General features: G+C 45.4%; 1 pseudogene; it reads right to left on the bottom strand.

Moving 5' to 3' along the window:
* Window positions 1-861: 861 nt before the first annotated feature.
* On the bottom strand, window positions 862-22,048 carry LOC120689252 (annotated as a pseudogene).
* Between the last annotated feature and the right edge of the window lie 956 nt (window positions 22,049-23,004).

Raw genomic sequence — 23,004 nt, 5'->3', positions numbered from 1 at the left:
AGCGGTGACAAGGCACTGCTGGCGTCTGCTGGACTGTAATATGTTTAAAAACAATAATAAACGACTTAATTTGTACATCAAACGAGTCAGAAATGCAATAAACCTACTGGCTACTGCCTTAATCTACTTATATCTGCTATATAGTGCTAATGACGACATTTCTCTAAAAAAACGTGCTAATGGCGACCTCCGACATACTATAAAGTAGCTAGTTGCGGGCGAGGAGATGATGAGCTAAAGTAGCTAGTTGCGGGCGAGGAGATGGTGAGCTTCGAGGTACTGGGTGGTACCCAAAACGTGGGCTCATTGTCGAGGGCATCGAGTTTAGGCCCGTTAACTGATTTCCACGGTTGTAATAAAAAAAAACTGATTTCCACGGTTGAACGAATAGAAATTTGGAACTATGTCCCTTAATTAATTTGGCAAATAGATATCATGCATTGTTGGCATTTTAAAGTCAAGTGGTGTTTTCATTTTCTCAAACCAATGTTGAAAAATAGATATCATGTATTCTGGTTAATTGTCTGTTAACCGGAGCAGAGACCGTCGTCGTTAGTTGGTATAGATGGACTAGAGCCAACGACAAGAAGCCATGGGCACAGTATAGCACAAAAGCAAACATAACCATTTTGCAAAAAAGAGAGAAACCAAACACACATTGATAACAATAAAATCATAAAAAATATAGAATGTTTATATATGACTTAATTTGAACAATAAACGATTCAGATATGTAAAACCTTATAAACCTATCTACCTATACCCACCTATCTGCTAATGACGACACTCCAACTAATGTATTAGCTACTGTACTAATAAACTAGCCCGACGTAGTCGAGCTCCACTGTCGAGCCGCGCGTTCTAGTGGTTGAGTGCCACCCAGTACCCTCCCCTGGCGTTGCGCCTTACATTGTCTGGGTACCCCGGCAGGTCCGCCAGGAGCTCGTACTGCCCGGCCTTGGCCCCCCCTCAGCCAGTACCTAAACGCCTGTGCCGGCACCGTGTGCGCCACCACCAGCCGCCCCGTCGCGTCGGCGTTCATCACGATCTCCGTGTTGAACCTGCGGGGTAGGTCGTGCTTCTGTCGATGAAGTATGCGTCGCCGGTGGCCTGGTCGCAGTGGCGGAGGCTGGAATTCAAGATGGGTGTAGATGTATATTATCGAAACCGAACAATCATCGTACATAAAAGATAGAGGTTCATAAAAATAAGGTTAAAGTTACATGATACAATACAAATGGTTCCTTAATCTATTATCCATACAATAAAAAAATTACAAATTAACTCGACGAGGTGGTTTTTGGAAACGGGAGATGATGTCTTCGTCAGCAATACATAGAAAAGATTCCTTCTCAATAAATGGAACCAAGCAATCATTTAAGTATTGACCCCATGCTATTTCTTAGCTTGTTCTTCACAAAATTCAAAGCTGAAAATGCCCTTTCAACACTTGCTGTTACAACTGGTAGCAACAACACTAATTTCAAAAGTTTGTATACATATGAGTGTATGGCATGTTTATCTGTTTCAACAAGTAAGACTGAAAGCTCAGCAATATTCTTCACCTTCCTAAATCTTACATCACCACACACATCAATAATGAATTTACCAAGTTGATAGGATAGACGCCTCAACTCGGTGACTGAGAAATCTTTGGGATAAAATTTAGCAAGTTTCATCAAGTTCTCTTTGTCAAATGCAGCAAATGAATCCTTGGGATTGAATGATGACATATAGATAAGCAAATCAGTGTTTACCTCCTCAAACCTATCATTGAGCTCCTTAAGGGGATTGACGTAAGGGTGAGGCAGTGTGGCTGAGATAGCAAGCCAGCCCACGGGCCTAGTTCTCTAATTTGGGCTCAAATAAACATGATCTAATTTGGGCTTACATGGATGTCGTAACTCCGGCGGCCTTCCGTGTTGCCCCCGTCGACCACACGCGTCTGATCATCAACACTGATGGTGACGCGATGACGCTGAAGGCCGTGGGGAACAACTTGACATCTCTGCCGGGGACGATGGTGGCAATCATGCATTATTGTTTCTTGTAACATGTAAATCTCAACGTTTAGCATGTAGGGCTTTATTTCCAAGCTTTTTGACAAAGCGTGCATGCTAAATTGCTAATGCGATACTGGACTCTTTGTCTATCTTGTTCGGACAGGCCATTTGCATTAGCATTTACTAAAAAAATTATGATTTGATAGTCCTACTCCTATTATGTACGAGAAGCTAAATAGATATGCTGTATGAATGTGCAACATGATGAATAGTAATTTCTTCTATGTTTTTGTACGAGACAGACTCTTCATGATTGATCATATTCCCAAAGGACGCGTTACCATAATGACAGCTAATTATCGTTAATTACTTATTCTGTGGCCGGCTACAGAAAATGAGCTCTCTCTCTATATATATCTCTCTATATATATGCTAAAATTTTTTTGTCCAAATTATTGGGTGTACAGCCATGCACCTCAATTGGCTCCGCCCCTGCCTGGTCGACGTCCAGCCCGTTGACGAAGTGGAACGGCACACCGTCGGCCTGGGTTGCCAGCACCTCTGCCTCGCCGCCATCCAGCCCCACCTTCATCAGCCCCAGGTACGCGTTGGCGATGTAGAGGTCGCCGGTCTTGGCGAAGAACTGCAGCACTAACGGGCGGCCGCACATGCTCTCCGTCTCCTCCGACGGCACCACGGAGGCCGTGCACAGTGGGATCTTCTGGTAGTTGGCGCTGTGCGCGAACGTGGTCCAGCCGACCGCGTTGCCACCCCACTTCAGGACGCGGCGGTCCGAGATGCCGGCGTAAGGGCCCTGGCCCCGCCGGTCGAACGCGAGGCTTTCGGCGCCGCTGACGCCATCGGGGAGCGGGAGGCGGAAGCTAAAATGCGCGGGCGTGGTCTTTCGGCTCGGCGGCGCAGAGCGACGATGGGAGCAGGAGCGCGAGGCCAACGGCGACCACCAGCCACATGTAACACTCAGGTGTTAATCCATTGTAGTTAAAAATTAATCACGGCTATTAGTTCAAACTTACGCGACAAAGCAACAAATCAAAACTACTCCTGTCAGCCTAGACGGGACCGGTCTGACCAGTTGAACATGAGTTAACCGTTTTTGGGGCCCCATAGCATTTAAACTACTCTCTTACTCCCTCCCTCACCAACTCCCTCATTCCCATGCTCAGCTCACCTACTGAGCTCTCACCCTCTCATTTTTCTTTCCCAAACCCTAATCCCCAAATCCTTCCTCTGCATTTGATTTCAAGGCCTAGAACGGATCAAATCGGCGTCGGGAAGCTTCATCTCCTCGATTCCTTCCCTAGTGCGCAGTGGATTCAAGCTCTCCACGGGGAAAAGACTCACTCAAGGTATTTTTGCTTGGTTTGGATCGATCTCCTTTTCTAGATGATCTTAGGTGATTTCCTCTTGTCAAAAATGTCCAAATGTATCCCTGAACTAGTCCCTAGAAGGGTTTCAACTTTGGTGGGACGGTTGTGGCGTAGCACAGATTTCAGTTCTTGGAGCTAGGTCTGGGCAGGACCGGTCTGACCGATCGGAGGGACCGGTCTGACCGGTTTCGTGATTGGGTTGAGAGTGACCGGTCTGACCGGTATGGGGCACCGGTCTGACCGGTGTGGCAGTGGCTGAGAGAGGTTAATAAGGGGTTGCTAATGTAAATAGTTAGAAATTAATTGGGTTATTGATTACTTATAATTTTTACAAATCATGCATTCATTCTCTCATATCATATGCATATGTACACGTGTAGCAGTCGCGGCGGAGGAGATTGTATACGAGGTGGTTGCGGAGCCACAGGAGCCGCAGGGGCAAGCCCCGCAGCAGGAGGTCCGTGGGGAGTCAGCCCAAGGCCCGTCTCACCCTAGCACTGAGCAGCAGACTCAAGGCAAGCCCCGGTGCATGTCCTACTATTTTAAATTGTAAAGCACTATATATATATGGTTATTACTTGTGCATTACGTTTCAGGAATTGTTTGAAACCCTAGTTGCATGATCCCTAGGTTTTCCCGTGCCTTATACTAGTATGGACATGTCGTTAGCACTGCTATGCTTAATAGGCCTCGATAGAAGTCGGGTGACAATTCTGTCACTCGCGAGATATAGGATGTATTTATATTACATTATATGAGTTGCTATTTTTAAGATGAAAGGAAGTGGAATGTGAGACCGGGCGAGGAATGTGTAGCTCCGTCTGTGTCGATTAAGGACCGCCCGTTGTCTGGCCCTGCTGATCATGTTTGAACTGTACTAACCGCATGCCGGGAGTAGGAGGTAGTCGAAACTGGTAAGCCGAGTACTGCTTTGCTTCGAAAGTACATAACTTCTACCCACCCCTTAGGGCGAGTCGAGTGGCCGCGGAGACTTGGGATGCATGAGTTTACTTTTGGTGGTCTCTCGTAGGGCTCGGCTGACTATATGCAGGTGGGGCGGTTCTGTAGTTCGAGGCGGGGAGGGGAATGGTTGGCATGTATAGTCCGACGGGGCAAATGCGTGCCGTGTTGGTTAGGTCCACCTTGCAAGGTTAAATCGGATCTATTCGCCGTCAGTCGCTCTCGGTTATGAGCACCTTGATTGCAGCACCGCATCGTAGTAATGTTTTATGGAATTTAAGCGATGGTTGGAACTGATTATCTTGAATAATATTCAATATTGCTATGGTTGCTTAGAGAATGCAAACACTAGTTGATGATTTAAATATATAGAATTTGGAGCTAAAAGTGAAAAAAAAGATTCACTGTACAAGCTTTTTCTGCAAAAGAACCACCAGCTAAATGCCTTGCATGTCTAGGTATGTGAGCTAAGTATACCCACTAGTCGGGTAAGTCTTGCGGAGTATTAGTTGCTTAGGGTTGTTGCCACCCAAAAATGTATTTCAGGGCACCCAGACGTCGACATCTGCCCCTGCTGTATAAGTTCATCCGCCGGGATGCAGAGGGGTGGGAGGCGGTGGAGCGAGACCCCTAGACTCGAGAGTTGGTGGGTTGCACCTTTGTGGGCTGAGCGTGCAGCCTCTCTGTTTTGCCGGGACCGGTCTGACCAGTCTAATGGACTGGTCTGACCGGTAGTCTAGGGTTGGGCCGTGCAGGCCGGTCTGACCGGTTAGGGTAACCGGTCTGACCGGTGGTGTTCAGACTGGGTGTGGGCAGTAGTAGTGTATGAACTTTTCTATGGTGTAAATCCTAGTTTCAATCGTTGTAAGACTTGTAAGTATTGTATGTACTTGAACTAGGTTTGTAAAACTATTGTATTTGAACTCAGTTTGTAAAAGTTATGTTTTATCCTTTTCTGTTGCGCTGTTATATTTTCAAGTATCCATTGTGCTTGTACCATCTGCGCCCGCCTTCGTGCGGGACTACCGGTGTTGTTTCGATGGGGCCGTGGATTGAGAAAGGACCGTCAAATTAAACCATTAAGCTAATGCGTCCGATGTGTTCAAATGACGGCCATTACGCTTAATTTAGAGTTTTAATTTGGCGGTTCCGTCACAGCTGGTATCAGAGCCGAAACACACTGGGGGTGGTACGAGCACGACTAATTTATAGATATTACAAATTAAAAATGAATTCTCGAGAATGAAAGTAATTTTATAGTGTGGGTGAGATTACTTGTAATAGCCCAATATAGTTTTTGCTAGAGTTGTGAGTAAGTGTTCAGTGTTGGTGAGAGATTAACGTAAGGCGCTCATGCATCATGTTATTGTATATTTTTCTTTTGCATTTGAAAACTTCTGTTGCAAATTATGCATCATGGCATCCATTATTTTTGTTTGCATGTATAGAATTAGTTTAAGGGTTGTCACCCAAGTTTAGAAGTGAAGTTTAGTTTCTGGGTGGCGACCGGTCTGACCGGTCCTTGACACCGGTCTGACCGGTTGCTGTACGTTGGGCCGGTTACAGTGCCATGCAGGCCATGCAGACCGGTCTGACCGGTTTTGGCCACCGGTCTGACCGGTTGAGCGTAGACAGAGGCCTCTCAGTTGTGTTCAAATGATTTGTTTCCTGCGATTTCTTCCATGATTCGGATATTAGTTGCGGTCATGATTATTTTTATATAATAAAAAAATGTAACTAATCCAATCATGGTTGAATGCAGAATGGCAGCACCCCCGAACCCTCCTGATTTGGCCCAGGCCATTGTAGTCATGCTCACCGGACGCGATGAGCAGACGACACTCCTCCGTGAGCTCATAGCGTAGGGCAGAGCGCCGCAGTCTGAGCATCACCACCAGCCACCTATCCCTGGATATGAGCAATTTCTGAGCACCCAACCGCCGTTGTTTCACAAAGCAGATGAGCCACTGAAAGCAGATAGCTGGCTCCGGACCATAGAGTCCAAATTCACCCTGCACCCGTACAATGATGGGGACAAGGCAATATTTGCAGCCCATCAGCTCAGGGGTCACGCACGCACTTGGTGGGACAATCACGTGGCCATGTTTCCCGAGGGCACTCGGTTCATCTGGGCCCAGTTTAAAGAAGCATTCAGGGCACACCACATTCCAGCAGGAGTGATCACAAGGAAGCTCACTGAGTTCTTGGCCCTTAAACAGGGTAACAACAGTGTTCTACAGTATTCCCAGGCCTTCAACAATTTATCGCAGTATGCGGGATATCACGTAGACACTGATGAGAAGAAACATGCATGTTTCAGGCAGGGGCTTAGCAGCAAGCTCCAAGATCGCCTGGCGATGATTAAGTTTGACACTTTCAGTGAGCTAGTCAATGGGGCTATCATTCAGGAGGACGCCCACCTAACTCACAAGGCAGAGAAGAAAAGAAAGGCGCCGGCAGTGGGATCTTCGAGCAGCGCTCCCCAGAGGTTCCGTCTGGTACAATCGGGCCTACAGAGAGCCCCTTTTCACCACCAGCCACAGCAGCAGTGGGGATACAGGCCCCCTCAGTACACATCGTCACAGGGGACAGTCAGGCCTCCTGTTCCTTAGCAGGGTGAGCAGAAGGTATGGGTGCAGCAGCCGGGGATGCGCCCCAATTTATTCCCGCGCTACAATTGTGGACAGCTGGGACACTTTGCACGGAACTGTCCGATGCCGCCAAAGCAGGGCCAGCAATTAAGTCAGCAGAACTAGAAGCAAAAAGTGGCTCATTTCAAGCCAGGACAGATGCACTACACCACCTTTGAGGCCATCCCTGAGGGAGCACAAGTGATGACGTGTACATTCTCCATTAATGGGTACCCCGCTACTGTGTTATTTGATTCTGGGGCATCTCACACATTTATTAGCAAAGAATGTGTGAATAGGCTGGGGTTGGAAATGGAGAGCATATCTAGGCAGTATAATATTCATTCATCCGGGGGCACTTAATTACTAACCAACTTGTTAGACAATTGCCCTTACAGTTACAGGGGAAAGTTTTTGCCACACAACTTATAGTGTTGCCATCCCAGAAGATGGATATTATTCTTGGCATGAATTGGATGGGAGTTCATGGAGTCGTTCTTGACACTATTTCTCAATCTGTGCACATCAATTCTCCTATCCATGGTTCGATGACCTTGTGTCTTATGAGCTCCACCCCATTGGTCCATACGGTGAACCACGCCGAGGGCAAGAAGCTAGCAGACATACCAGTGGTATGCAAATATCCGGATGTCTTTCTAGATGATTTGCCTGGGATATCACCTGACCGCAGTGTGGAGTTTGCTATTGAGTTGCAACCGGGCACGGCGCCCATCTCTAGGAGACCTTATCGGATGCCACCCAATGAGCTAGCAGAGCTAAAGAAGCAATTGCAAGAACTGCTTGACAAAGGGTATATCCGCCCTAGCACTTCCCCCTGGGGTTGTCCTGCACTCTTTGTTAAGAAGAAAGATCAAAGCCTCAGATTGTGTGTGGACTATAGACTTCCGAATGCCGTCACAATCAAGAACAAACATCCCCTTCCCAGAATTGATATTATGTTTGATCAGCTATTCGGGGCCAAGATATTTTCAAAAATTGATCTCCGCTCTGGTTATCATCAAATAAAGATTAGAGCTGAGGATATTCCCAAGACGGCTTTCTCCACCAGATACGGGCTTTATGAATATCTGGTCATGTCGTTTGGGTTAACAAATGCCCCTGCTCATTTTATGTATCTCATGAACTCGGTATTAATGCCTGAGCTTGATAAGTTTGTCATGGTTTTCATTGACGACATTCTTATATATTCCAAGAATGAAGAGGAGCATGCAGAGTATCTTCGCATTGTGCTTCAGCGATTGCGGGAACACAAGCTGTATGCCAAATTCAGTAAATGTGATTTCTGGCTCACGGAGGTTCAATTTTTGGGCCATATCATTTCAAAAGATAGAATTTCTGTTGATCCTGGCAAGATTCAGGATGTCTTGAATTGGAAGGCTCCTACCTCCGTTCCAGAGATCCGGATTTTTCTTGGGCTAGTAGGTTATTATCGCCGGTTTGTACTGGATTTCTCCAAAATTGCTAGGCCCATGGCGGAATTGCTTAAGAAAGAGGTGAAGTTTATTTGGGACGACAAATGTGAACAAGCTTTCCAGACTTTAAGAAAGTTATTGACGTCTGCCCCTGTCCTCGCTCAGGAAGATATAACCCGGCCTTTTGATGTGTATTGTGATGCATCAGGTACGGGTCTTGGCTACATTCTCATCATTGTTTGTCTTCGCCGGATATTATTCGGCCTTTAATACTTGTTGTGATGCATCAGGTATGGGACTAGGCTGCATCCTTATGCAGGATCAGCGAGTGATTGTAGGCTGCATCCTTATGCAGGATCAGCGAGTGATTGCTTATACCTCCCGAGCACTCCGCCGGCATGAGGAAAATTATGCCACTCATGATTTAGAGCTAGCAGCAGTGGTACATGCATTAAAGATCTAGCGCCATTATCTTCTGGGCAATCCTGTTCATATATACTCAGACCACAAGAGTCTTAAGTACATCTTCAGCCAGAGCGAGTTGAATTTGCGCCAGAGACGATGGTTAGAATTGATCAAAGATTATGATCTGGAGATTCATTATCACCCGGGCAAGGCTAATGTCATTGCGGATGCACTGAGCTGTAAGACAAATTGCAACTGCACCTCAGCAACACCAATGCATGCAACTCTATGCCAGGAAATGGAGAAATTGAATTTGGCCATTGTAGATGAGGGTACACTTACCAATATTACCCTTACTCCAATACTTCGGGATCAAATTGTTGCTGCTCAGAAAAATGACGTGGGTATGGATAAGATCAGACAACGGTTCGGTGAGAATGATCCTCAGGTTCAATATTTCCATCAAGATAGTGAGGGGGTTCTTTGGTTTAAAGATCGGTTGGTGGTGCCTAAGGACTTTGAGCTTAGGAAACAAATTCTTGATGAGGCTCATCTTTCCCGATATTCTATTCACCCGGGCAGTAATAAAATATATCAATATCTGAAACAGCGTTTTTGGTGGACGAGGATGAAGCGGGAAATAGCCAAATATGTATATGAGTGTGATATTTGCAAAAGGGTGAAGGCGAGCCACTTGAGACCAGCCGGTCCCTTGCAGCCCCTGAGTATACCATCGTGAAAGTGGGAAGATATTAGTATGAATTTCATTGTTGGACTTCCCAAGACCTCAAAGGGGTTTGACTCTATTTGGGTTATTGTGGACCGTCTCACAAAGTCAGCCCATTTCTTACTCGTGAAGACCATTTATAGGGCACAACATTATGCTGAGTTGTATATCAGTCGAATCCTTAGCTTGCATGGGGTACCCCGGACTATTATTTCTTACCGTGGTGCCCAGTTTGTTGCACGCTTCTGGGAGCAGTTACACTCAGCTCTCGGTACTCAACTCATTTGCAGTTCAGTCTATCATCCTCAGACTGACGGTCAAACAGAGAGAATTAATCAAATTCTGGAAGATATGCTGCGAGCCTGTGTACTCTCTTATAGTAAAAAGTGGTATGAATGTTTGCCACTCGTAGAATTTTTTTACAACAACAGCTATCAAGAGAGTATTAAGATGGCTCCTTTTGAGGCATTATATGGACGGAGGTGTAGAATACCATTGAATTGGTCGGAAGCTGGGGAGAGAAATTTCTTTGGCCCTGATATAGTTCATGAAGCTGAAGAACAAGTCCAGATCATACAGAAAAAATTGAAAACTGCACAATCCCGCCAAAAGAGTTATGCGGATAAGAAACGACAAATTATCTCATTCCAAGTGGGAGATCATGTCTATTTGCAGGTATCTCCAATGAAGGGGGTACAACGGTTCGGGGTAAAAGGAAAGCTCGCACCTTGCTATGTTGGGCCTTTTCCCATCACTGAGCGGTGTGAGCCAGTGGCATATCGCCTGGAACTTCCTGCACAATTATCCTTGGTGCATAACATATTCCATGTCTCTCAGCTCAGGAAATGCCTTCGTGTTCCAACTAAGATTGTTGATATGGAGAATGTGCAACTGGAACCCGATCTTGTCTATCCGGAGCATCCAGTGAAATTAGTGGATTACAACACTCGGGTTACCCGGAACCAAGTTAGCAAATTCTATAAAGTGCAATGGAGTAATCACTCCGAACGGGAAGCTCCTTGGGAAACGGAGGAATTTGTTCAGTCCAAATATCCTGAGTTACTCCAAATATACCAAGGTATCTAATTTTCAACTTCCTTTCTAATTTGGCACCATCATCCTAAATCTCGGGACGAGATATCTTTTAGGGGGTAGGATTGTAACACTCAGGTGTTAATCCATTGTAGTTAAAAATTAACCACGGCCATTAGTTCAAACTTACGCGACCAAGCAACAAATCAAAACTACTCCTGTGTGCCTAGGCGCGACCGGTCTGACAGGTAGGAGCAACCGGTCTGACCGGTTGAACCTGGGTTAACCGTTTTTGGGGCCCCGCAGCATTTAATCTACTCTCTCACTCTCTCCCTCACCAACTCCCTCATTTCCCGTGCTCAGCTCACCTGCTAAGCTCTCTCCCTCTCATTTTTCTTTCCCAATCCCTAATCCCCAAATCCTTCCTCTCCATTTGATTCCAAGGCCTAGAACGGATCAAATCGGCGTCGAGAAGCTTCATCTCCTCGAATCCTTCACTAGTGTGCAGTGGATTCAAGCTCTCCAAGGGGGAAAGACTCACTCAAGGTATTTTTGCTTGGTTTGGATCGATCTCCTTTTCTAGATGATCTTAGGTGATTTCCCCTTGTCAAAAATGTCCAAATGTATCCCTGAACTAGTCCCTGAAGGGTTTCAATTTTGGTGGGTCGGTTGTGGCGTAGCAAAGATTTCAGTTCTTGGAGCTAGGTCTGGGCAGGACCGGTCTGACCGGTCGGAGGGACCGGTCTGACCGGTATCGTGATTGGGTTGAGAGTGATCGGTCTGACCGGTATGGGGCATCGGTATGACCGGTGTGGCAGTGGCTGAGAGAGGTTAATAAGGGGTTGCTAATGTAAATAGTTAGAAATTAATTGGGTTATTGATTACTTATAATTTTTATAAATCATGCATTCATTCTCTCATATCATATGCATATGCACACGTATAGTAGCCGCGGCGGAGGAGATTGTATACGAGGTGGTTGCGGAGCCACAGGAGCCGCAGGGGCAAGCCCCGCAGCAGAAGGTCCGTGGGGAGTCGGCCCAAGGCCCGTCTCACCCTAGCACTGAGCAGCAGACTCAAGGCAAGCCCCGGTGCATGTCCTACTATTTTAAATTATAAAGCACTATATATATGGTTATTACTTGTGCATTACGTTTCAGGAATTGTTTGAAACCTTAGTTGCATGATCCCTAGGTTTTTCCGGGCCTTGTACTAGTATGGACAGGTCGTTAGCACTGCTATGCTTAATTGGGCTCGATAGAAGTCGGGTGACAATTCTGTCACTCGCGAGATATATGATGTATTTATATTACATTATATGAGTTGCTATTTTTAAGATGAAAGGAAGTGGAATGTGAGACCGGGCGAGGAAAGTGTAGCTCCGTCTGTGTCGGTTAAGGACCGTCCGTTGTCTGGCCCTGCTGATCATGTTTGAACTGTACTAACCGCATGCCGGGAGTAGGAGGTAGTCGAAACCTGTAAGCCGAGTACTGCTTTGCTTCGAAAGCACAGAACTTCTACCCACCCCTTAGGGCGAGTCGAGTAGCCGCGGAGAATTGGGATGCATGAGTTTACTTTTGGTGGTCTCTCGTAGGGCTCGGCTGACTATATGCAGGTGGGGCGGTTCTGTAGTTCGAGGCGGGGAGGGGAATGGTTGGCATGTATAGTCCGACGGGGCAAATGCGTGCCGTGTTGGTTAGGTCCACCTTGCAAGGTTAAATCGGATCGATTCGCCGTCAGTCGCTCTCGGTTATGAGCACCTTGATCGCAGCACCACATCGTAGAAATGTTTTACGGAATTTAAGCGATGGTTGGAAATTTTTATCTTGAATTAATATTCAATATTGCTATGGTTGCTTAGAGAATGCAAACACTAGTTGATGATTTAAATATATAGAATTTGGAGCTAAAAGTGGAAAAAAATAAGGATTCACTGTAGAAGCTTTTTCTGCAAAAGAACCACCAGCTAAATGCCTTACATGTCTAGATATGTGAGCTAAGTATACCCACTGGTCGGGTAAGTCTTGCGGAGTATTAGTTGCTCAGGGTTGTTGCCACTCAAAAATGTATTTCAGGGCACTCAGACATCGACATATGCCCCTGTTGTATCAAGTTCATCCGCTAGGATGCAGATGGGTGGGAGGTGGTGGAGCGAGACCCCTAGACTCGAGAGTTGGTGGGTTGCACCTTTGTGGGCTGAGCGTGCAGCTCCTCTGTTTTGCCGGGGGACCGGTCTGACCGGTAGTCTAGGGTTGGGCCGTGCAGGCCAGTCTGACCGGTCTGACCGGTGGTGTTCAGACTGGGTGTGGGCAGTAGTAGTGCATGAACTTTTCTATGGTGTAAATCCTAATTACGAACGTCCGACCTCCCCGATCGAGGGATGAAGGGGCTCGCCCCTTAAAGAGACCGCGTCCAGATCAACCCATGTGAACGCGGACTGACCGCGGAAGACCATTATCATCACCGTATCAGGACTCATACGCCCTTTGCAGGCAACGGGAAGCAGCATGAGAAGACCTACGTGGCCCGATGAGTAGGACCCACTTACCATTCCAACCAGTCAACGTCCGAGATGAGGGCCCTTTGGCCACCTTCCTCCGCAACAACACTATGCTAGATACTTTCTGAACCCACATAGTGGTTGGGGTCGTCTTCAATCTCGATCAAGCTCTAGTTGTAAACCCACTGCAAACACCGAGTCTTCGAGTCCAGAAACACGACTCTACCGAGACTGGACGTAGGACGTTAGCGCCTTAACCAGTATACTTTCTGACCTCCCCATCAATTGAACCATAATTTGAGCTCTAGTTCTTTGTTGGGTTCGTTTCCATGCCAATGAAACAATACTGTTTTTATTTGATAGAATATCTCCTCTTCTCGGCTATGGTAATTTCGGATAAGAATTAGTGTTATTTGATAGAAAATCAGTGATGCATCAGATGGATGCATTTAAACCAAACCATATTGTTCCCTAGCATCGAACATTATTTCCTTAATCATTCCCAGGCAACATATTTTGCATTTGTTCCTATGGAACAAATTACTTAAGTTCCCAAAAACTGATATATTTATGTTGTTCCTTTGCTACATTTTTTGATTTTGTTCCTTCGGAACAAATGATTTTGTTCATGTTCTTGATATGTTTTGTTCCAAACAATTTGTTCCCTCGAAACATTACTTTCTTTTTAATCATTCCTTGTCAACATTTTTGCATTTAAGGTTCCAAAACCGATATATTTTAAGCGTTCCTTTCTTATTTTTTTATTTCGTTCCTTCGGAATAATGACTTATGTTTATGTTTACGATATATTTTGTTCCAAATAATTTATTTCTTTGGAATATTATTTCCTTAATCGTTTCCTGGCAACATATTTACTTTTGTTCATATGGAACAAATCTTTTAAGTTTCCACATTTTTTTATTCAGTTCCTTCGAAACAATTGATTTATGTTTACGTTCCCGATATACTTCGTTCCAAATAATTTGTTCCTTTCGAATATTATTTCCTTAATCGTTCCCTGGAAACATATATATTTGCATTTGTTCATATGGAACAAAATATTCGAGTTTCCAAAAACTAATATATTTTAAGTGTTCCTTTGCTATATTTTTTTTATTTGTGCCTTCAGGCCAAATGATTTATGCTGTAACAATCATAACAAAGCAAGATCTGAAGTTAATTCTTCCTTTAGAAACAAATATGTGAGTTACTGTAACATCTTGTTGGTTTTCAATTCATTCCTTTTATCACATGCAATTTTTTTTATCATTCCATCAAACTGTCTTTGTTTATATTCAGAATCTTGGAGCCATGTAGTTCTTCAGTAATGTCTCTTCCAAATTCTACTGCTCCGTATAAGGAATTCTATTGGAAGAAGGTAAAACTGGAAGAAGAGAAATAGCCTACAAGGTTGAAGTAGTACCATCAAGGATTAATGTTTGTTCAAACTTGAAGTTTAAGAACAGAATAGCATAGAAGGTTGAAAGACTATATTATGTCCTTGTGAATTATGCTTTTCTACTAAGAATTTTCTAATCTTGTACTAGAATTTGAATCATTATGTTGGACATTTAAACATGATTCCATTTTTCTAAGAAAATTGAGAGAACAGACAAAAAACTTTTAAAGATTATGCACGATAACATAAAGAGCCGATACGTCGTAGACAAAATCAGAAGTCCCGTCGGGCCGGTGGGTAGCGAGTAGCAGCAACGACCCATATTAGACAAGTGATCATTGACCCAACAAATAAAATCAGCATGTCCCAATTGAAACTATTTAAGAGGTATGACTATGATATTGCCTGAAATAATGAATCTATATTTGATAGCATCTGATCCCGGGACTATCACGACGATACAGGGAGACGGGTTCACCTCACGGGAACCCGGTTCGTTTCAGAATTACTCCCAGGCCTCGCAGGAAGCTGGTTACCCAAGCATCAAGTGGACGTGCATCGGGCGGCGCTAGTGGCGGCGAGTCGACGGCGGGTCTCGGCAGCGCGCGCGACGGGCAGCGAGGTAGTCAGCGGTGATGAATCTAGTGCAGAACCTCGATCCAGGTAAGTTTCGCTTTGTGAGGTTCTGTTACTCATAGGTGGCATCGGGCTGGTGACTTTTATTGTGTTATACAGATTCAGCATCTCTCAGCTAGTCTTATATGCTGTAAAGGAAATACATAATGTTTTTCCCGTACCGGAGAAATGATTGTTTAGGTTATTTGAACACATGTTTGAAATTTTATCACTATAAATTCCTAAATATGTTCCCAAGTCTATATTTGACTTGACATGCTTCAAATCTGTATTTGACAACTCTGATAATATAACGGACTTTATTATAGTGCATCCTGATGTAGGTGGTTGTATTCAGTTCTATGAGTGATGAAATTCCGTATGTTGGATGGCAAGTCAATGCAAGCTAGTATCTAATCTACAGTTGGTAGCTGGTAGTTTTAATGTTCATGTTACTATACCAGAAACTATGACACATTTCTACAATCCTATGGTTTCTCTACTTACTATTATGATGCTCTGCATGGTGTAAACTGGTTATTTTTTATCCATGTCTTAGAATCTAATCGTAGTTGATATTTGATAGAAGGAACATCATGTTTTATCTTTTTTTGTGTGCTATTAGTAGTCTGATTGTGGATACTAGCAAATTATTGTGCATATTATTAGAATTTAATAGCAACTGAGAGCCTCATGCTAAATGATGGTATCTAATACTGAGTACTAAGTACCTGATATTGGGCTATTTTCATTACTGTTGGTCAATATTATTACTTATTTTATTGGCAACTGGTTGCGATGTATCCAGTTTGAAAATTTGTTTAACTTGCTCTGTCGTCCTTCTGTCCAAGTCTATCAAATAATATTAATAATAAATTTCGTAAGCATATTTTGCAATATTATCGGTAACTGTTATTTGGATCTGTGATTAAATAGTGTTTCCTTTTATGCAGCCCCATCTTTATATCTTACAACCAGTATCATTACCAACACAATAATCGAGATGTTGAACTCTTCTGCCATGGTGGACTAACCGTTTCTGAGTTTGTGACCATTAATATCATGATCACCAATGCCAACGGCAACACTAGTAAGAACTTAACAAGGATGTTACCAGCAGAAATTGATACCACAATTTACTAGTTGCCAGCTAATAATGCACATCAGGCAGCTTGAAGCTGAAGAAGCTTGCTTAGCTGATCGTACTACAACGTCTCTTCTCTATTGGTACTTTGACACTACGTGGGGTTCAGATTTTGAGGAATCTCAACCCGGTTGACCTTGAAGCTGGCCTGCGCGACAACTATATCTCAACAGCAAGTGTCATTGATGGCTTCTATGGCCGGAAAATTCCTCCAGAATATCAGGTAATAAAAACAACTCAATATCATGTACTTAGTAATCAGTATCAGGTACCATCGCTATCGTGCGTTACCCCTAGTACGACCCCTATAACCCACATGTCCCAAGATCAAAACTTAGCTCTATAACATCATTTGTTTTGAAAAAATAAAGTTAGTTGTTTTGTTTCACTTCTTTTTATTTTTTACTCATTATCTTCTTATGGTTTTTACGAACTTTTCTTCTTTGTTTTATTTGTTCCTTTATATGCTATATACTGTATACTACACATGCTATATTGAGTACTATACTATCGGGCCAAGAATTGCTGGCCTCCCGTGAGTTCTGGCCCACGTGGGCCCGGGGTACTGTTCATGGGGTCCGGGGGGCACTGTTCATGATCACACTTACTGTTTAGTGGGGCCCACGTGGCCCTGGGTACTGTTCACATGGCCCCCCGGGGTACTGTTCATGGGCCCCCGCATGTACTCCTAAGTGGGTCCCGCATACTATTCAAGCGGGTCCCGCATATAAAATATATTTAATTATTTTTTATATAAAAAATAATATGATTTTATATACTGCGTTCACATGTAGTAGCTTTACTGTTTGTATACTACAAAGTGGGGGCCCACACCATTTGCGACCCATGCACATTTAGTGTGCCCCACTTAATGGACTCACGGTACTATTAGGTGTCTCTATCATTTGAAAAAAACATCGATGATGATTTCGTATAGAAAATATAAAATAAATTTAACTTTTCCTATATATATATATATGAAAATAATAATTTTGTACACCACGTTCATCTACAATAGCTCTAATACTTTTTATAGTTTGTTTTCCGTACACACATGTACTGCTTAAGTGGGGCCCGCATACTATTCAAGCGGGTCCCGCATATAAAATATATTTAATTATTTTTTAAATAAAAAATAATATGATTTTATAAACTGTGTTCACATATAGTAGCTTTACTGTTTGTATACTACAAAGTGGGGGCCCACACCATTTGCGACCCATGCACATTTAGTGTGCCCCACTTAATGGACTCACGGTACTATTAGGTGTCTCTATCATTTGAAAAAAAAACATCGATGATGATTTTGTATAGAAAATATACAATAGTTCTAATACTTTTTATATTTTGTTTTCCGTACATAAATTCAAAAAATAGGATCAATTATTCTTTCATCACTAATTTTATACGTTACTCTGTCAGCTATTTTTGCTCACACCTAAAAGTCAACAGATTTCGAAAAAAAGTTATACTGTGCTTAGATGACCATTATGATAGCATAAAATATTTAAATTTAATATTGGATTGGCCCACGTGGGCCCGGGGTACTGTTCATGGGTCCGGGGGGCACTGTTCATGAGCCCACTTACTGTTTAAGTGGGGCCCACGTGGCCCGGGTACTGTTCACGTGGCCCCCCCGGTACTGTTCATGGGCCCGCATGTACTCCTAAGTGGGTCCCGCATACTATTCAAGCGGGTCCCGCATATAAAATATATTTAATTATTTTTTATATAAAAAATAATATGATTTTATATACTGCATTCACATGTAGTAGCTTTACTGTTTGTATACTACAAAGTGGGGGCCCACACCATTTGCGACCCATGCACATTTAGTGTGCCCCACTTAATGGACTCACGGTACTATTATGTGTCTCTATCATTTGAAAAAAAACATCGATGATGATTTCGTATAGAAAATATAAAATAAATTTAACTTTTCCTATATATATATATATGAAAATAATAATTTTGTACACCACGTTCATCTACAATAGCTCTAATACTTTTTATATTTTGTTTTCCGTACACACATGTACTGCTTAAGTGGGGCCCGCATATTATTCAAGCGGGTCCCGCATATAAAATATATTTAATTATTTTTTATATAAAAAATAATATGATTTTATAAACTGTGTTCACATATAGTAGCTTTACTGTTTGTATACTACAAAGTGGGGCCCACACCATTTGCGACCCATGCACATTTAGTGTGCCCCACTTAATGGACTCACGGTACTATTAGGTGTCTCTATCATTTGAAAAAAAAAACATCGATGATGATTTTGTATAGAAAATATACAATAGCTCTAATACTTTTTATATTTTGTTTTCCGTACATAAATTCAAAAAATAGGATCAATTATTCTTTCATCACTAATTTTATACGTTACTCTGTCAGCTATTTTTGCTCACACCTAAAAGTCAACAGATTTCGAAAAAAAAAGTTATACTGTGCTTAGATGACCATTATGATAGCATAAAATATTTAAATTTAATATTGGATTGAGTACAACAAAATATAAATTTATGTTTTATCATTCTTTTCAAGTTAATATCTTTCAAATAGACGCACATCGCGCGTCAACCTGCCTAGTTACTTATAGTTTGCCAAAGCCTCGAAGAGAAAAGAGGCTTGTAACTCATTATCACTGGAATGACTATCAAATTTGCTTTACATTGAGTACTCAATATATAAAACAAACTTCATGCATGGGACCGAGGATGTCTTGAACTGAGTTTCTATTGAACAACCCCACACTAAACATCCATATGTTCTTTCTTAGGTAGCTCATTGCATTGTCAATCCTAGTAGTTCAATATATATACATATGAAATACTTTTTGATATTAAGAGGTAAAAGTGTGTGTAGGATATTTTTGCAACATTTGTGATATTTTTTGTTCAATTATACTACCCCCCCACTTGGTAAGGGTTGATTAGGATTTTTTTCCTATAAAATAACTAAAAATTCCACATATCGTATTTTCTCACTTTAAAATTTCATAGCCCTTCTGGAACCCTCTGAAATAAATTACTTCATGCATTAAAACCAAATCCAGTATAGTAGTTTAGACTTTGACCTTAAATAGTCAGTTTCAATTCATTAGAATATTTTCTATAAAATGAATATTTTCAGTATTATGCCTTTTTACCATTTCATGTATATTATTATTTAGGTATACATAAGTTTAGGATTCCGTGCCAATTTTGTTAATTTGAATAATTTTTCTCTATAAGGTAAAAACAATATATGGGTATCAGAATGATATAACTCTGCTTTAATGGAAATGCTAACCATTTCTTGCATTGTGTGTGGTAGAGATCATAGGGAGTGCACCCGTAAATTTGCCTTGGTACTATTATTATGTAAGTACGCAACATACATATTAGGCTACATGATCAATTCATAACCAAGATATTTATAATAGACCAGTTTTTGTACTGGAAACATGAAAAAATTGTATCCTTTTTCCTTTTCTTCAAAATTCCTTGGTAACTACGCACACATGACAGGAGGCATCAACGACTATAGATATCATGCAGCCCGCAGCACGTTGGCCCACCCGAAGCACGGCCAATTTGGCCCAGTATAAGCACGGCCCGACCCGCTCCCCACCTTGCCCGGGCTAGCCCAACCCGTCAACCATGTCTAGGTTTGGGCCGTCACGCCAGCCCGTGGGCTGGCAAGTCCCGGCACGGAGTTAGCAGGCCGTCCCGATGGCGGCCTACTTACCCCAACAACCCATAGTGTAATCCCCCATCCCGCGGCCCAGCAAACCACCCGCCTCCCTCACCCGGTCCCTCCGCCCCTTCCAGTCTTCCGCCCCCACCGCCCCACGCCCCCACCCCTTTCCTCATTTCCTCGAGACCTCAACCACCAACGCCGCTTGCCCTGTCGCCCGCTCCCCCAACTCCCTCCGGCGCTGCTCCCCTCCGGCACTGCTCCCCCAGATCTCCACCACCGGTGCTGCTCCCCCTCCTCTTCTCCACCTCCCGCGCCGCTCGGCCGCTCCCCACCCTGCTCCCTATCCTTGCTCACAGTCACAGGCCCGGTCCTCCCCTCTCCTCTGAGCTCGGGCGAGCGACACAGCAGCCGTGGCCAGTGGGTGGTGCGGCAGCGGTGGGCGTGGTGCGACGGCCAGCGGGCGCGGAAGCACGGCCGCACGGCCAGCACGCTGTGCAGCAGGCGCGGCCGATGGGTGCGGGCGTGCGGCACTGCGGTGGCGGCCAGCAGGCGCAGCCGGTGGATGCGGTGACGGGCAGTGGACGGTGCAGGCGTGCAACAAGCCACCAGCGCACGGCCGGTGGATGCGCGGTGGCTAGCGGGCGGCGGGCGGCACGGGCGTGATGGAGGCCCTGTGCTTTTCGAGCTGGCCCGGCACAGAAATGGGCCCGTGGGCCCGTGCCTAAGGCCGTCGGTGCAGCCCATGGGCCAGCCCAACCCGGCACGGTGAGACATATATAGGGTCGGGCGGCCCGAATGAACATCTATATCAACGATGCCCAATGTCTCTTGCTATGTTGAGTTGGTGGTGAACTAAGCAAATTGGGTTCTTTAAGTGACCAATGCGCGCGCCTAGCTTGCTTTATCATCTTGCTGCTCTTATTTGCTACATGCAGATCATGTAAAGCATAATTATGATGTTCTTGTTGATAGGCGTTTCAAAGATGTACGTCAGCGTTTGATCCCACTTAGGCCTTGGCGCCTGACGAACGTAGTACATCACTTTGCATGTTGGGTTGCTGATATTTTCCGGGACACGCGCCTCTTGTGTGCTCCTGTTGCAAAAATTTAATGTGAAATTATTAACTTTCACAAATAAAAAATCATAGTGGCGCTGTAGCAGAAGCATGGTGGGCCCGTAACTCACAGGTTCCAAGATCAACAATTGGTTTTGGTCGTTGTTTTATTACTATCTCATTTTTTGTTTTGAGACCTTCTATCTCTTCTTTTTTTTTTCTTTATTCAATTCCTATGTATGCTCTATATATGCTACACTAGCTATCGTTTGACAGAGCCTAGAGCAAAAGGGTGCCTATATGTACAAAGCATGATGGAATTTACTTTTCACCACATCATGTTGTGATCATCTTTTGTTCATTCAGTTAGGTGTGCTAATGTTTCGTTTCCCTTCCCAATCATTATATTCATATTGCGACACCCTTGGCCCCAGCGTCGCCCCCGCTTGGGCGACTCGGGCGGCGACCCTGTCCCCGGCCGCCGCTACCCCACTACTCCCTCCTCTCCTCCTCGCCGTCACCGGAGGGGGCTGCCGGAAGTCCGCGCGGCTCCCTAGGAGGGCGGCGGCAGGGACTCTCCGAGCCGTGCTCACGGATTTGGCGGGGGACCATGACCGGTGGTGGAGGTGCTCGGCAGCTCGTCGGCGTCCGCGCCCCTACGGTGTGCTGGCCACGCGGGGGCGGAGTCCGGCATGGTGCCGGCGGCGACGACGCGGTTGGCGACGTCTGGCGGGCTCGGCCACGGGGCGCAGGTGAATCCGGCCGTGGTGGTGCCGCGGCGGTCCGGCGAGCCGGGATCCGGGGTCTCTGTGCCCGGATCCGGCAGGCTTGGGGGTGGATCTACAGGCTGTGGCGGTGCAAGGTGATGCCATGGCAGTGGTGTGTTGCAGCGGAGCTGAGGCGGATGCGGCCATGGTGAAGGCGGGCGTGGGCTCGGGCGGCCGGCGGTGGAAAGGCCACGCTTGGGCCTGGTCGCCGGAGCGGGCTGGCATGGCGGCAACGATGTGGCCTGATCCGGGACCTCCGCTGTGGATCCGGCGTCCGCGGTGCCAGATTCATCGCCTGGCATGACGGCGGCGGTGGTGGCTTCGTCCAGCGGTGGCGAGGCTTGGCTGCAGTAGAGTGAGGCCGGCACGGCAGGCAGCACGCGACGCACGCAACGAGGCTGCTTTCGCCGAACGGCTCGCTGGGCCCTTCTGTGTCAGGGCCGCCGTGTGGTGCTGCTTGGGCCATGCGCGCGGAGGTGCGCTGGTTGCTGCACCATGGTTTTGCCGCTGGGGGCGTGCATCGTGCACGCTTCTGGGCGACGAGCGCAGTGGAGGTGGAAGTCAGCGGCATGGATCGTGGAGTCGCGGCGGTGGAGCCGCTCCCGATGGGCTGCCATGCCTGTGGTCCATGAGTGCCAAGCTGTTTGCGTGCAACCTGGGATTGGATTGCTCCGGGCGAAAGCTTTTGCCGGCATTCTTGCTGGTAGAGATGACGACGGCGCCGGCGTCGTTTCCCTGTTGGGGGCGTCATCTTGGATCTACTTTCTTGTTGCACGGGGCTCTCTGGGTGAAAACCCTGTCCAGATCCTGGACGAGCGACGACGGCACCTTTTTGGCGTCGTATCCTTCTTGGAGGCGTCGTCTTTAGAGACCCGTCTATGCTTGTGGTATTTCTGGTCCATTGGTTATGAGTGGCAACGAACGGTGTTGGTTCTCCGCCGTGTGGCAAGTTGTACGGGTTTTGCCGAGCTCTTGTGGTGGCATTCGCAACTATGGTGGGAGTCGGAGGTTGTCACATGTCTGTCGATGCGGCTGCTTGCAGCGGACTGCGGCGGCTGGTGTTGCATGGCAACTGTCAGTGTGGCGTGGGACTGCGTTCTTCCGCGTCGAAGGACGGCGCTTGCGGCATCGGCAGCATGGGACAACTTGGCTTGCAGCGGCCCGCGGCGGACTGGTCATCTTGGCTGGACTGTCCGGTGTGGTACATCGTCGAAAGATGGCGCAAGCAACTTCTTCGGCTTGCTGGCATGACAGTGGA

This window comes from Panicum virgatum, chromosome 9N (genome assembly GCF_016808335.1).
Source record: "Panicum virgatum strain AP13 chromosome 9N, P.virgatum_v5, whole genome shotgun sequence".
NCBI lineage: Eukaryota > Viridiplantae > Streptophyta > Magnoliopsida > Poales > Poaceae > Panicum > Panicum virgatum.
This window is presented reverse-complemented; position numbering and strand designations above follow the sequence as displayed.